Consider the following 12,407-nt stretch of genomic DNA (forward strand, 5'->3'; position numbering starts at 1 on the left):
TTTCCGCCAGTGAGTAAAACAGTTTATGATCTTTAAATTCCTCCACTTACCAGATGGTGAAAGTTTAAGCCAGATCATTTCCATATCTGTTTCCTTCTGTGGCAACTGCTTCTGAGGACCAAAATAGTAGCTAAGGCCTACCCTGTATGCAGTTAAGGTAGATTCTTGTGTAAAAAAGTAATAAAATAATTAAACTGAGATTGACAAATTACTACTAGGTGGAACTAATTTGCTTTACTTTTTTTTTTCTTGGAAACTGGAATCCTGAAAATGACTGAATGAAGAGAATCAGTGTATCCAAATGCTTACTTGAAGATTATGGCTCCAGAAAGAGTTGTAGCTGTTTTGATCTCCAAAATCTTGTTCTGCAAAAATTAGAGACTTTAGAATAATCTTAAGACCCCTACCATTGTCAACACTTAATATATATAGGCACAACAATCAAAAATTTGACACTCCTATGTAAGAAAGTGATTCTGACACAGAGCCAATTTTTCCAAGTGAATTAAATCTTATTTTCATGTGAAGATGCGGTACACATGGTTCCATGAAATTGGAAGGAGTTTAGCTTAATTTGAAGGATATTTTACCTTCACATCTTACATGGCTTTCCAGATGTTATATAATTATAATAAAGGGAAAACTGGACTCGGTTAATTAACAATTTTATAACTTTATTTAGATTAGAGGTAAGATAAGCATGAGAGGAACATGTATTTACAAAATATATGAAGTGGGACATGCACGTTTTTTTTTTTTTTGTACCTATAAGAAATTGATCAAGCTTCCCTTGATTTATGCTGTTGCTGGGCAACATCAGTGTAGAGCTGCCACTTTAGGTCTGTTCTCTGACCTGCTACTATTCTTAGACTCTAGAGTTAGTCCATAGATTAATTTCCCATGTTCTTCTTTGTTGTACTTGTGTTTTGGTCTGTGACCGCAAATAAAGTATTATTATTATTATCTTTTTTTTTTGTAAGAAAGAAAAGTGTCCAACATCAATATATTTTTTGAAAGAGCAAGATTAAGGAAATGAATAATTTCAGGGTGACATTACAATCTGAATCTGTATGAAAATTTCTTTGGCTACCTGCCAAAACAATTTTATTGAAATAAATTTATTGCTACGCAGTTGGAGAATCAATTCGTGTGTGTGTTTGTGTGTATAGTTTCAAAAGTTCAGCAGAGATCACAAGTTTACATTTTATCTTTCATGTTTAAGTGCCAAACTTAAGTATAAACTATTCCCACATTATGCTGGAGTAAAGTTTCAGCAAATTTAGGCAATCACTACCCTGAGGAATTATAACAAATTGGAACATAAACATTAACAATGCAGCAGTGGTAATAAACAGAATTAGAACCATGGTAATAAAACTAATGATAAAAGGTATCTTCTATGTCAAATTGTGGGATCCTGAGCAAGTTTTGAAAATATTTTATATTTTTGTTTGGAAAAAAGTTAGTATGGCTTACATGCTGTATACATGTGCGGTGTAGATACACATATAAGAATTGAGCCTCTTCTATTATAAAGCTTGAAAAAACAGATAGTTTATTGTAGACCTCTTAAAGGGGTACAGAACAAGGAAATAGAATGCTTACCTATCTATGCAGACTCATGATTGATTATATCTTGATGTGATCTGTCCTCATTCCTTGCCTTGGTTCCTGGTCATTAACTTTGCTCGTGAGAGCTGATGAGAGTGGGAAACCAACAATATGAAAAGAAGACCTTTACCATTTTAAAATTCGTTACATATATTTATAGATTGGTTGGCTAAAGTCCACTCATTTAATCACAATGAGAGAAAACATCCAGAATCTAGGTTCATTGGGTATTGGTCTTAAAAGAACAATCTAATGATAACATACAAATATTTAGCATTGTTAAGTTCTTTTTATTGAAATATTCATTCTAAGGCATCTTCTCTAACCTAGGATTTCCAAATTAATACCAGCAGGGAGATTGGAATGGGATCCGAATTTTAACTATTATTGATGCTTTTGTTCATGATAGCAACTTAAGCAACACTTATTTTCATTGTATAAAAAAATAAAACAACATTTCGTGATTTTAGCAGCATGTAGCTAAATAATAATTATTAATTAAGTTCGTTCGCTTTCTCTGATAGGATAGTAGCTGTAACCATATTTCACTTTGTTCAAAAGAAATGTGATTTCTACAAAATTCCTAATGGGATGAATCCAAAAAAGGTTTTCTCTATTCAGTTTTGTTGTGTAGTTCTTTTCTATGAATCCCACTGTGGCCCGTTTTACATTTATTCCCTATATTTGCCATTCTTCCTCTTCTCATTTTCTGTTCCAGATAGAAATCTTCCATGCTCCCCACTTTTTGTGCACCTCTTAGGTACCATGCAAACTGATAGTAAAGTATTATTTATTCCTGTAGTTATCTTCATTAAGAGTATTAAGGTGGTTTTTTTTTTTCAGGGGACTCATAGAAATGTGTTTTCACACAGTATTGGCAACTATCATGTAATAGCTTGTTGTTTAGAAACAGCCTTACCATTTATGCCAAGACTAACTCTTCCTTTAGGGTCAGCTTGGGACTGCATGGCCTCCATGACAACCATAGAGATATCTCCACTAATAACTAGCCAGATACGTGAGGCAAGGCACACTCTGGGTTTGTTTTTTTCCACTTCCCGGCAAGAGCTGTAAGACGTTCTCTTTGGGCTGATTTGCACCACTTAAGGGTAAAAGGCTAATGTGAGCTGTAGATTAATATATTCATATTACAGAGGAGATTTGCCCTTTTTTAAACAGATAATTTGTTTTAAGGTATTGCTGTTCTTTAGATATGATGGGAACATACAATGATGCCTATTTTTTATATGATGTTACTTTTTCTCCTATTTGCTAAACCCACTGAGCTTTATATTATTGAACTGAACACCAGGTGTACTGTGAACTCAGTTACCCAAACTCTCTAAGAGTGTGTACCAAGGGCCTCCTCCGAAGGAAGAATAATTGTACTTTTGTACAAATGATGGATATACACATTTATTTTCAAGATTCACTAAGGTGACATTTACTTAATAATTTTTTTCCAAACTTTTTTAGCCTTCTAAAATGGCTTGACAATGGCTGGAATTGTTTAAGCATGGCTTGCTGACTATGTCACAAATAGGTGGGTTCATATCACACGCTAAGTTGTAATAATAGTTGGGTTCTCAAGTTATAGTTTAGCATTGATATGTGAACTTGGCCATTGTCTTTTAATGAAGGAGTCCAGTGGAATCAGAAGGAATAAGTGCACAAATGTTTGCGATCCCTCAGTTACAGGAATATGAATACCCATACCTGCATTGGTCACTGATAGAAGGGAAACATGTATTCTTTTTAGTAGTATAGTTGGAAGGCAATTTAGTCCACATGTTTCTTCATTAAGAAACTATAGAAACAATGGTTTGTCATCATTAAGTAAAAAACTATGTGCATGTTAAGTGAGGACATCATGTCACTATTTGCAGCCTACCAACTTCTCCAACCTTGAATGGTCTCTGTAGGAGTGGTCAGTAAATGAGGACCACCTATACTTGGTCATTAAACTATTGCCTATTTTTTTGTTTTCACATTTGAATTTTATTCTTATGAGTTTCAAAACTGGTTGGTTCTGCACAATACAGTACACTGTGGTTTGTCTGATTGTAGAACATGATGTCAAAACAGAACCAACTGATGGCCCAAAAAATGAGGTGTTTTTTAAACTATATTTCAGATGACAAGAAGATCCAAGCCAGGATTGCCACTATTCATTCTAACTGAACTCACAAGTAAGGTGAGTTAATCTGGAAAAAGTGTCCTCATCTTCACTCTACTTTGGTATGCTCTGACACTAGACTAGAATAGGAACTACATTGTGAGAAAAGATTCTGGAATCTCTATTCATAAGATTTGTATTTTGCTTTTCTCAAATATATTTCTACTCAAGACCGTTTAGTATAACTAAATCACAATAGGGAATTACAATGTATTGTTATTGCTAACCTAATAAGTAAAAAATATGCTTAATTAAGCCTGTTTTTGCACACCAACAAAAGCAAATAACAGAGAAAATCTTTTAGTAGGACAACCTGTTAAAATATTAATGAAGACATGAGGACAGTTCTAAGTTTGCTTTCAGCTAGTTTTTTCTTTAGATGGGACCATTGGGACATAGAGAAGGTCTTTACTGCTTCACATACTAAATAGGTAGGCTGTGTTGCAAAGTGGTAGGCTCTTAAGAACTAAATTTGTTCTTGATTGTTCTAAATGTGCCCATAATTGGAATGCAAAAGTTAATTGTGGAATGTACAAATACAAATAGTCCTTACAAGTGGTCATACTTACGGTCTTAGATCAGGGGAGCAGAAATCCTGCAGCCCCTATCAAGGATTTTCTTTCTATGTATTATGGAGAGGAGTGGAAATCCTTTGGCAGGCTGCAGAAACAGAATTAACCCTAACCCATTCTGGCAGAGTGACAAAGGATTTCCCTTCCGTGCATCCAGCAGACAATCCTTTTACTCACTAACAACCAAGAGGATTTCAGGTGCAGAGCTGAGATCCTTAGTTGGCAGACCCTTCATTCTGGCTGCTTAATGACTTGGAAGATCATTAAATGACCACAATTGGGAGTGCCAGGTATGTAGTCTCACTTAACAACTGCTTCACTCAGTGCCCGTGATTCTGGTTTCAATTATGGTCATTAATACCCAACTGAATTCACGTGAATGTATTCCAGATGAATTTTACATAAGAAAGCAAGCAATAGTTCAAGATTATGAATTTTAACATCTTTTTTTAAAACGTGGATCATAATGAACAGTAAATTATGAGAAAGGCTTCTACTCATACCTTTAAGAAAGCTGGGATGAAAGTCGGCAGTAAGATGTTTACAGTAGAGGAGCTGCAGCTAGGAGATTGCTTACAAAAGGTCCCAAATGGTGATTTTCCATAGTTGCATAATTCCATCAATTTAGTGCTATAATGTGAAATTGAAAGCATGAAACACAGGAAATAACCCTGCACAATAAGGTACTTTTTGTGTTTTGCTGGAAGTCACATTGCACTGCTGGCTCAGACACACAGCTGTTCATTGAAATGAAACGCTGGAAGTAGAAAGACAAGGAACAGAAAAAACCCAGCCACTTGAAGCAGGCTGCAATACAGGGAGTCCTTGACTTACCACAATTCATTTAGTGACTGTTCAAAGTTACAAAGGCACTGAATAAAGTAACTAATGACCATTTTTCACAGTTACAATCTTTACTCAGTGGTGGGATTCAATTTTTTTTACTACCGGTTCTGTGGGCGTGGCTTGGTGGGTGTGGCAGGGAAAGGATGCTGTAAAATCTCCAGTCAGAAGTGGGATTCGCCGGGTCTCCGAACTACTCGAAATTTCTGCTACCGGTTCTCCAGAACTAGTCAGAACCTGCTGAATACCACCCCAGAGGTACCAAGCCCTGCCCACAGAACCGGTAGTAAAAAATTTTTGAATCTCACCACTACTCTGATCCCCATGGTCATAGGATCAGATGCTTGGCAACTGGTTCATATTTATGACAGTTGGAGTGTCCCAGGGTCATGTGATCACCTTTTGTAATCTTCTGATAAGCAAAGTTAATGAGGAAGCCAGATTCACTTAACAACCGAGTTACTAACTTAATAACTTCAGAGATTCACTTAACAACTTGCGGCAAGAAATGTCATAAAATGGGGCAAAAGTTAACCAATATTTCACTTAACCAATATCTCACAATAGAAATTTGGGCTCATTTGTGGTTGTAAGTTGAGGATTACCTGTCAAATGCAGATTAGATGTTAAACCAAAAGGATTTTTCAAACTTAGCAATTTTATGATGTGTGGACTTCAGGTGCAGAGCTGAGATCCTTAGTTGGCAGACCCTTCATTCTGGCTGCTTAATGACCTGGAAGATCATTAAATGACCACAACTGGGAGTGCCAGGTGTGTAGTCTCACTTAACAACTGCTTCACTTCATTTCAAAGGACAGCTCTTTATCCTGGAGTAGATTGATCTGGGTTGCCCTGTGGGTTATGTTTTTTACTGTGTTTTGGGGTGGATACTTTTTGGGTTGTTATGATTGTCCTTTTGGGTGTTCAGGGTTGGTTTTTCTTTCTGATATTACTGTTTTTTAAATTTTCTAATGCAATACATCAGTACAAGCATTACATTATATTGTAATACAAACTTTGCATTAGGGCAGCCTCTAAATTTAAATTTAGAGATGAAGCCCATACATCTTAAAGTCGCCAAGTTTGAAATATACTGCACTAAAGTAAGGTAGGTTCTATAAAGTTCCACTGAAAACAGTGAAGAAACCTTAGTCATGATAGTGATTTGTGTAGCAATTAGGTAACTAACTTACTCTATATTCAATGCAATATATTTAGATTTGTGTAGCAATTAGGTAACTAATTTACTCTATATTCAATGCAATATATTTAGACGTCTAGAATGGCAGAGGGATAGCCTTAAGGTATATATCCATTATTTGCATTGAATGTAGCTCAGATATGAGCATTTCTGCTTGGTTTGCCATGCATTTTAAAACTGATTCATAAAAGAAGTATATACCAAGGGAGCAAATGGCCAATGGCTTTGTGTGCTATTTCATTTGAGTGAACTAAATATGTTGCAATTAAATTAAAATACACATATACATATGATTTAGGTTATTATCCCACCTCAACATAGAGATTCTAGTAATATTAGAATGTCTAACAATATTAAAAACATGCCAACAATGTAACACAAAAGATGACTACACCTTGAAGTATACATGAAGACTTCAGCATACCCAAAACTTCATGCACCAATGGCTTCTGGACTAGTTGCTGCTTCTGAATGCTCTTCAAGGGTAGTCCCACATAGAGCACATTTCTATAGTCCAACTGGGAGGTGATTAAGGCTATAGAGAAAGTGCAACAAGAAGAATAAGAAAAGGATCACAATGTACACTGATTCATATATAGATAATCTATGGCCTAAAATTGTCTGTGATCCCCATAGATCTTTTTTATGGCCTATGGTACTGTATCTAGCAAAATTGATGTAGTTTTTTGAAGCAAGAAGCAGATAAAAGATCATGACAATATTTATTTGCAGTTAGTTCTCATTTAAGATCTCAGCAACTGTTTGGTCCTGGTAGTTGTACTCTTACATGCCCATTTTGACTAGACACATAATAAAGTATTGGTTTTTATTTATGAATGGGTTGGTAGCCTTGATTCCAGGGGGGAAAATAGGAGATAATGTTTTTTTAGGAGGGGGAGACATAGAGAAGTATTTTTATGTAAGATTACTTCATTGCATGGTCAGACTGCTTATATTTTTCTGATTGCTATTGCAGCACCTATAACTCACTTTCCTATACTTAAGAGACTATATGTTATCTAGTACTTCAGCCATGAAGCAGAGATGTGAAACATAATATTTGAGGGGCTGCCACAGGGAGGAAGGGATCAAGCTATTTTCTAAAGCGCCTGTAGGCCAGACAATAATGGATGGAAACTGAACAAGGAGAGATTTAACCTAGAAATAAGGAGAAACTTTTGGACAGTGAGAACAATCAACCAACAGCTTGCCCTCGGAAGTTGTGGGAGCATTATCACTTGAGACTTTCAAGAAGAGATTGGACTGCCATTTGTCAGAAATGGTGTAGGGTCTCCCACTTGGGCGGGGATTGGACTAGATGACCTACAAGGTCCCTTCCAACTCTAATTATCTGTTATATCTGTTATAAACCATCTACTCTTTTTTCTAGCTTTATAGATTCCTCCACTTGCACTATCAAATTATAGTGGCACATCTGCCAAAAGTAGGAGTTTTCCACCTAAAACACAATAAGATTACAGAAAGCTGTGGAATAGACCCAAATCCCCCCAACTATTAACCAAAAGCTAAAAAAACAGCTCTTTAAAATCTGATATGCACTAAATCAACCTGCCCTCTGTGACCACTCCATTCATTTCTGAAGCATGTTGCTTCCTAAAGACATTTTTTGGTTTATTAATTAAAACTGTTTTACATGCTTTGGTAAAAGCTAGCCACATTCCCTTGTAATCATCCATGTATAACCTAGATATATAGGCAATTTATTCATTAAATATAAATAACACTAGGTCTTCAATCTATTCAGCAATTAGGGTCATAAACTTGTCTTTTCAATTGCCAATTATAAGAGCATAGAGAATCCTTCCATCACCCAGTTATCAGTTTCCATATAGTTAGTAAAAGGAATGTGTGTGTCTGAAAATATTAAACTTTGTCTCAAAGTCACATTTATCCATATCACTAATTCTTCCCAGAATACAGTAACTTTACCACATTGCAAAAAGGTGTTATTACAAATTTACATATTTACTACAGTGTTATTTTGAGGCAATTCACAGCAAGATGATGTAATTGATTTTCTGTACAAACAAAATGGAGCCCAGTAATGCTGATGTATTTGTTGTATAAGCTGCAATCTAAAATCTCATGTGGTTTAGGAAATTCTCCAGTAGAAAATAGATATCTCCAGTTTCTTATTCTGGTCACTTTTTAAAATTTGCACCCCAAACTTATTTATTGATAACAGATAACAGCTAATTATAAATCTTTTAAATTTCATAAGATTAAATTATTTCTTCTGATACATATCAGAAGAGGTTGCAAATGCTGCAGATGCAAATCAAGATGTCATTAAATTTTGTTAATATAAACAATGCTAGCAGGAATAACTAGCACTTATCTTTTAACATAGCAACTAATAAAAATTCATTCTTATCATTCATTCACTAATGTAAGAATATAATACAAGGGTCCTAGCATCTATTATATAATTTTTAATAAACTTTAATTTATGGACTACTTCTATCATCACCAATTTAGCATAAGAAAAGGCATTAAAGCAGATTCTCTGAAATAATACACTGCAGTTTTAATAATAAAAGAAATAGTAAATCTATTATATTTTGAACCCAAAAGAGGCCAATTAATTAAAAGTATTATATAAGAAAATTCCAAAAGGATCCTGGATGAAATTTTGCATTAAATGGAGGCGTCCAAAATTTTCATAATGTTCTATTCAAGATCCCATATTTAACTCATAATTGCATCTTTTTCAAAGATGTATTCAGAACTCAATAGAAATTAACAAAATAGCATGTAAGGTCTTTGAGTATATTTTTATATGAGATATTATATATTATATTATATTATTACAACACATATATAAGGTATATAATGTATTCAGAAAAAATCATGTGCCAGTAGCTGCAAAGCACTCCCCGTCAGTTCACAGAACATCAAACAGATTGCCTTTAAACCCATTTGTTCTGTGAATATTTCTTTCAATTTTTCTTTGAATCTTTTCAGTCCTTTCTCATAAAGACATATCTTCTTAACAATTTCTTTTTTCCATTGTTTTTTCTTTTTCTTTTTCTCTGAGGTTGACCAAGGATAGGTGTCATTCTTACAATGATATTTCTAAGCATATAACACTGATCAGATTGACAAAGCAGTTATATTAATGTATGCTCATGCATATAAATACCGGCAATCTACAAATGTCATTTTGCATTTTGGTGCCACTGCTTACATTATTGCATATAATTTTTTCTTGCTTGATGTGTATACAGTATATGGTTTAAGTCAGAGACCCAGTATATTAGTAGTTACAATGCTGGACTATGAGCAAGAAGAGTCTTCCTTAGGCACAAAGCTGGCTAGATGATTTTGAATTCCTCAGTCTCTCCTAACTGGGAAATAAAAAACATTGATTACCAACCCCTATTGGACCAGTTGTAGATAATGATCTATAAATTTCAAAGGACAGCTCTTTATCCTGAAGTAGATTGATCCGGGTTGCCCTGGGGGTTATGTTTTTTACTGTGTTTTGGGGTGGATACTTTTTGGGTTGTTATGATTGTCCTTTTGGGTGTTCAGGGTTTTCTTTCTGATATTATTGTTTTTAAAATTTTCTAATGTAATACATCAGTACAAGCATTACATTATATTGTAACACAAATTTTGTATTAGGGCAGCCTCTAAATTTAAACAAATAAACAATATATATGAGAATGAGTCTATTTCTGTATGGATACTGAAGGTAACATTTTTGCATCTGGTTTAATTTCTACACCAATTTTACATTGTATTGTTTAATATGCTAGCTTTCTTTAATTGTTCATATGATGGATACCTACTAATATGAGCAGTTACACTAAATCTAGCCTTAGTATTGATTAATTCAATTACAATAAATGAGATAATTCACAACAGACAGCCTTGTATTTATTCATATATGGTCTGAGGTCAATCAAATATCTGAAACTATAATGTTTTCCCTATTTAAATTTCAGAGATACTGAACATTTTATTAAATGTTAATAAAAATAATAAATGTTATCTATTTATGTTTTTAAATTGTAATAACCCAGTAGAATTCTAATTACTACATGCCGGTTTTATAATCTCATAGAGCTAATGTTCATTTCATAGCAAAATATTTTCTTGAGTAGAATTCTATAGTGTTCTATAATTTTTAGTTTTCTATGTTTAATACAGTGAAGTAATACGTTTCAGATGCAAATTACTTTGTATTCAAACTTAGTTAGAATTAGGTTGCTCTGATGTTAATTAACCCAGCTTACTTTTAAGGAAGAAGTGAGGGCTATATATAACATAATCAGGGAATTTCTCCTAAAGCTTAGGAACTAAAAATATTGTTCCATTGTTTGCAGCCATTCATATTCATTGTTGTTATAATCAGAAAATTTTGTTTAAAATTAATAAGTTCTACAGTGGATTATATAATTTTTCCTCTTAAGTAGGATGAGATGAATTAATGTTGAAACATATGAATCAATGGTATACATGTAGTATTGTGCATGGCAGATTTACTTGAGTCTATACACCTGAAAAAAACAAATGTTTAGGTAGATTTCATTATTTTGCTGCTTTTTTATTTTGCTTATCGACAATATGTTAGTAGGCTATATTTGTATCGGTTTTATCCATATATATCAATGAAGTGCAAGAAAGTTCTGCAGTTGTTTAGGGTCTACTAGTGTGGCTCAGAGGTGGTATTCAGCAGGTTCTGACCAGTTCTGGAGAACTGGTAGCAGAAATTTTGAGTAGTTTGGAGAACTTGCAAATACCTTCTCAAGCCACACCCACAGTAGTAGTAGTAGTAAAAAAAATTGAATCCCACCACTGGTGTGGCTAAGATCCATGCTTAATACTGATGGGTTTTTGAAAAAGTTTCAATGAACCCCTTTGAAGTTTAGAGTAATATCTCATGTTTTTCTACTGTTTGTTTTATCTGTTCTGAATATATCTTTGAGTTTCATGAGAACAAATGTTATTTTACTTTTGAATAATAAAGCCTCCCTTGAATTCAACTTCTGATGATTACATGGACGCATGCAACTATATAGATAGATTGGTAATAATACAAAAGTACTTAATTATTTCAATTATCTAGATTTTTTTTTAACATTCCAGCCTAGTTTCTATCTATGAAATCGTTTGAGGATTTCTCATCCTATTTAGCTTCTCCAAAATGAGCCAAAGTTGAATGGAAGTGCCTCCTTAGAAAGATCACAAAATGAGGTATATGAATTAGGAACAGCAATCCTTAAAAAATAATATAGTAATTATTCTATAGGTTTTTATTTTATTATTTTTTATTCCATATAACAAATGTGAAGTGAAGGTGCAGGATAAATTTTAAATGAAAGGGCTAAAATATATGTCAGAAAGTCTACATTAATGATATCTAAAATGTCTGCTTATATAAAGAAAGGAATAGTGTATGTGCATTAGTAAGAGATAAGTGTTGTGTTCTAGTGAATCATAATAGAAGCACCAGAGATGAATGTTGGAAAAAAATGGGTTTATATTTCTCAATGAATGCAACCAAAGGGAAACACTTATTCTGGTAACTGACATGAATGGATAGCTGGAAGCAAGATAAAAGAGTATAGAAAAGGTAACTGGGCCATTTGGCGACCCATGAATGAATAGAAAGAGACTGTTTAAAATGAATGTCTATTTAGAAAAATATCTTGTTTATAACAAAAGTTTGAGGGAATTGACGAAGAATGCAGAGATGGGGAACAATTCTGAATAAGGAATAACCTATTTGGGGTAGGATTAAGAATGATTTTCTTTTTCTTGGAAAGTAGTGAACCTAAAAAACCAGGGAAAAAGAAAAGTTAAAGTAGGATGGCAATCAGAATAAATAGAAAATGCTGAGTTCCGATTTGCAGCGCTTCAGCGGCAGGCAGGAATCCACTATCATGCGCGGTTTCTGCCTGGGCTCGCTGCTGGAGTGTCCCGAGCCAGTTTGGCTATGGGGCTAAGCCACCCCATAGAGGTGGTGAAGACAGGG

General features: G+C 34.2%; 2 long non-coding RNA genes across 3 annotated transcripts in view; one reads left to right on the forward strand and one right to left on the reverse strand.

The window, feature by feature from the left end:
- The window catches only part of LOC148127302 (uncharacterized), a 38,639-nt gene that overhangs the window by 797 nt on the left and 25,435 nt on the right, over window positions 1-12,407 (forward strand). The window contains exon 2 of the long non-coding RNA XR_015742193.1: window positions 3,746-3,805. This is a non-coding gene — a long non-coding RNA (uncharacterized LOC148127302). The remainder of the gene's footprint in view (window positions 1-3,745; window positions 3,806-12,407) is intronic.
- LOC148127303 (uncharacterized) overlaps window positions 1,589-12,407 on the reverse strand; it is a 38,687-nt gene continuing 27,868 nt past the window's right edge. The window contains exons 2-4 of one of the 2 annotated variants that reach the window (XR_015742194.1): window positions 6,828-6,938; window positions 4,863-4,989; window positions 1,589-1,697 (exon numbers count right to left, since the gene is read on the reverse strand). This is a non-coding gene — a long non-coding RNA (uncharacterized LOC148127303). Of the gene's footprint in view, window positions 1,698-4,862; window positions 4,990-6,797; window positions 6,939-12,407 lie in introns of both variants that reach the window. The other variant, XR_015742195.1, reaches the window with a different exon arrangement.

Source organism: Pseudonaja textilis, chromosome 2 (assembly GCF_049901715.1).
Source record: "Pseudonaja textilis isolate UNSWEBS1 chromosome 2, rPseTex1.2, whole genome shotgun sequence".
Taxonomy (NCBI): Eukaryota; Metazoa; Chordata; class Lepidosauria; order Squamata; family Elapidae; genus Pseudonaja; species Pseudonaja textilis.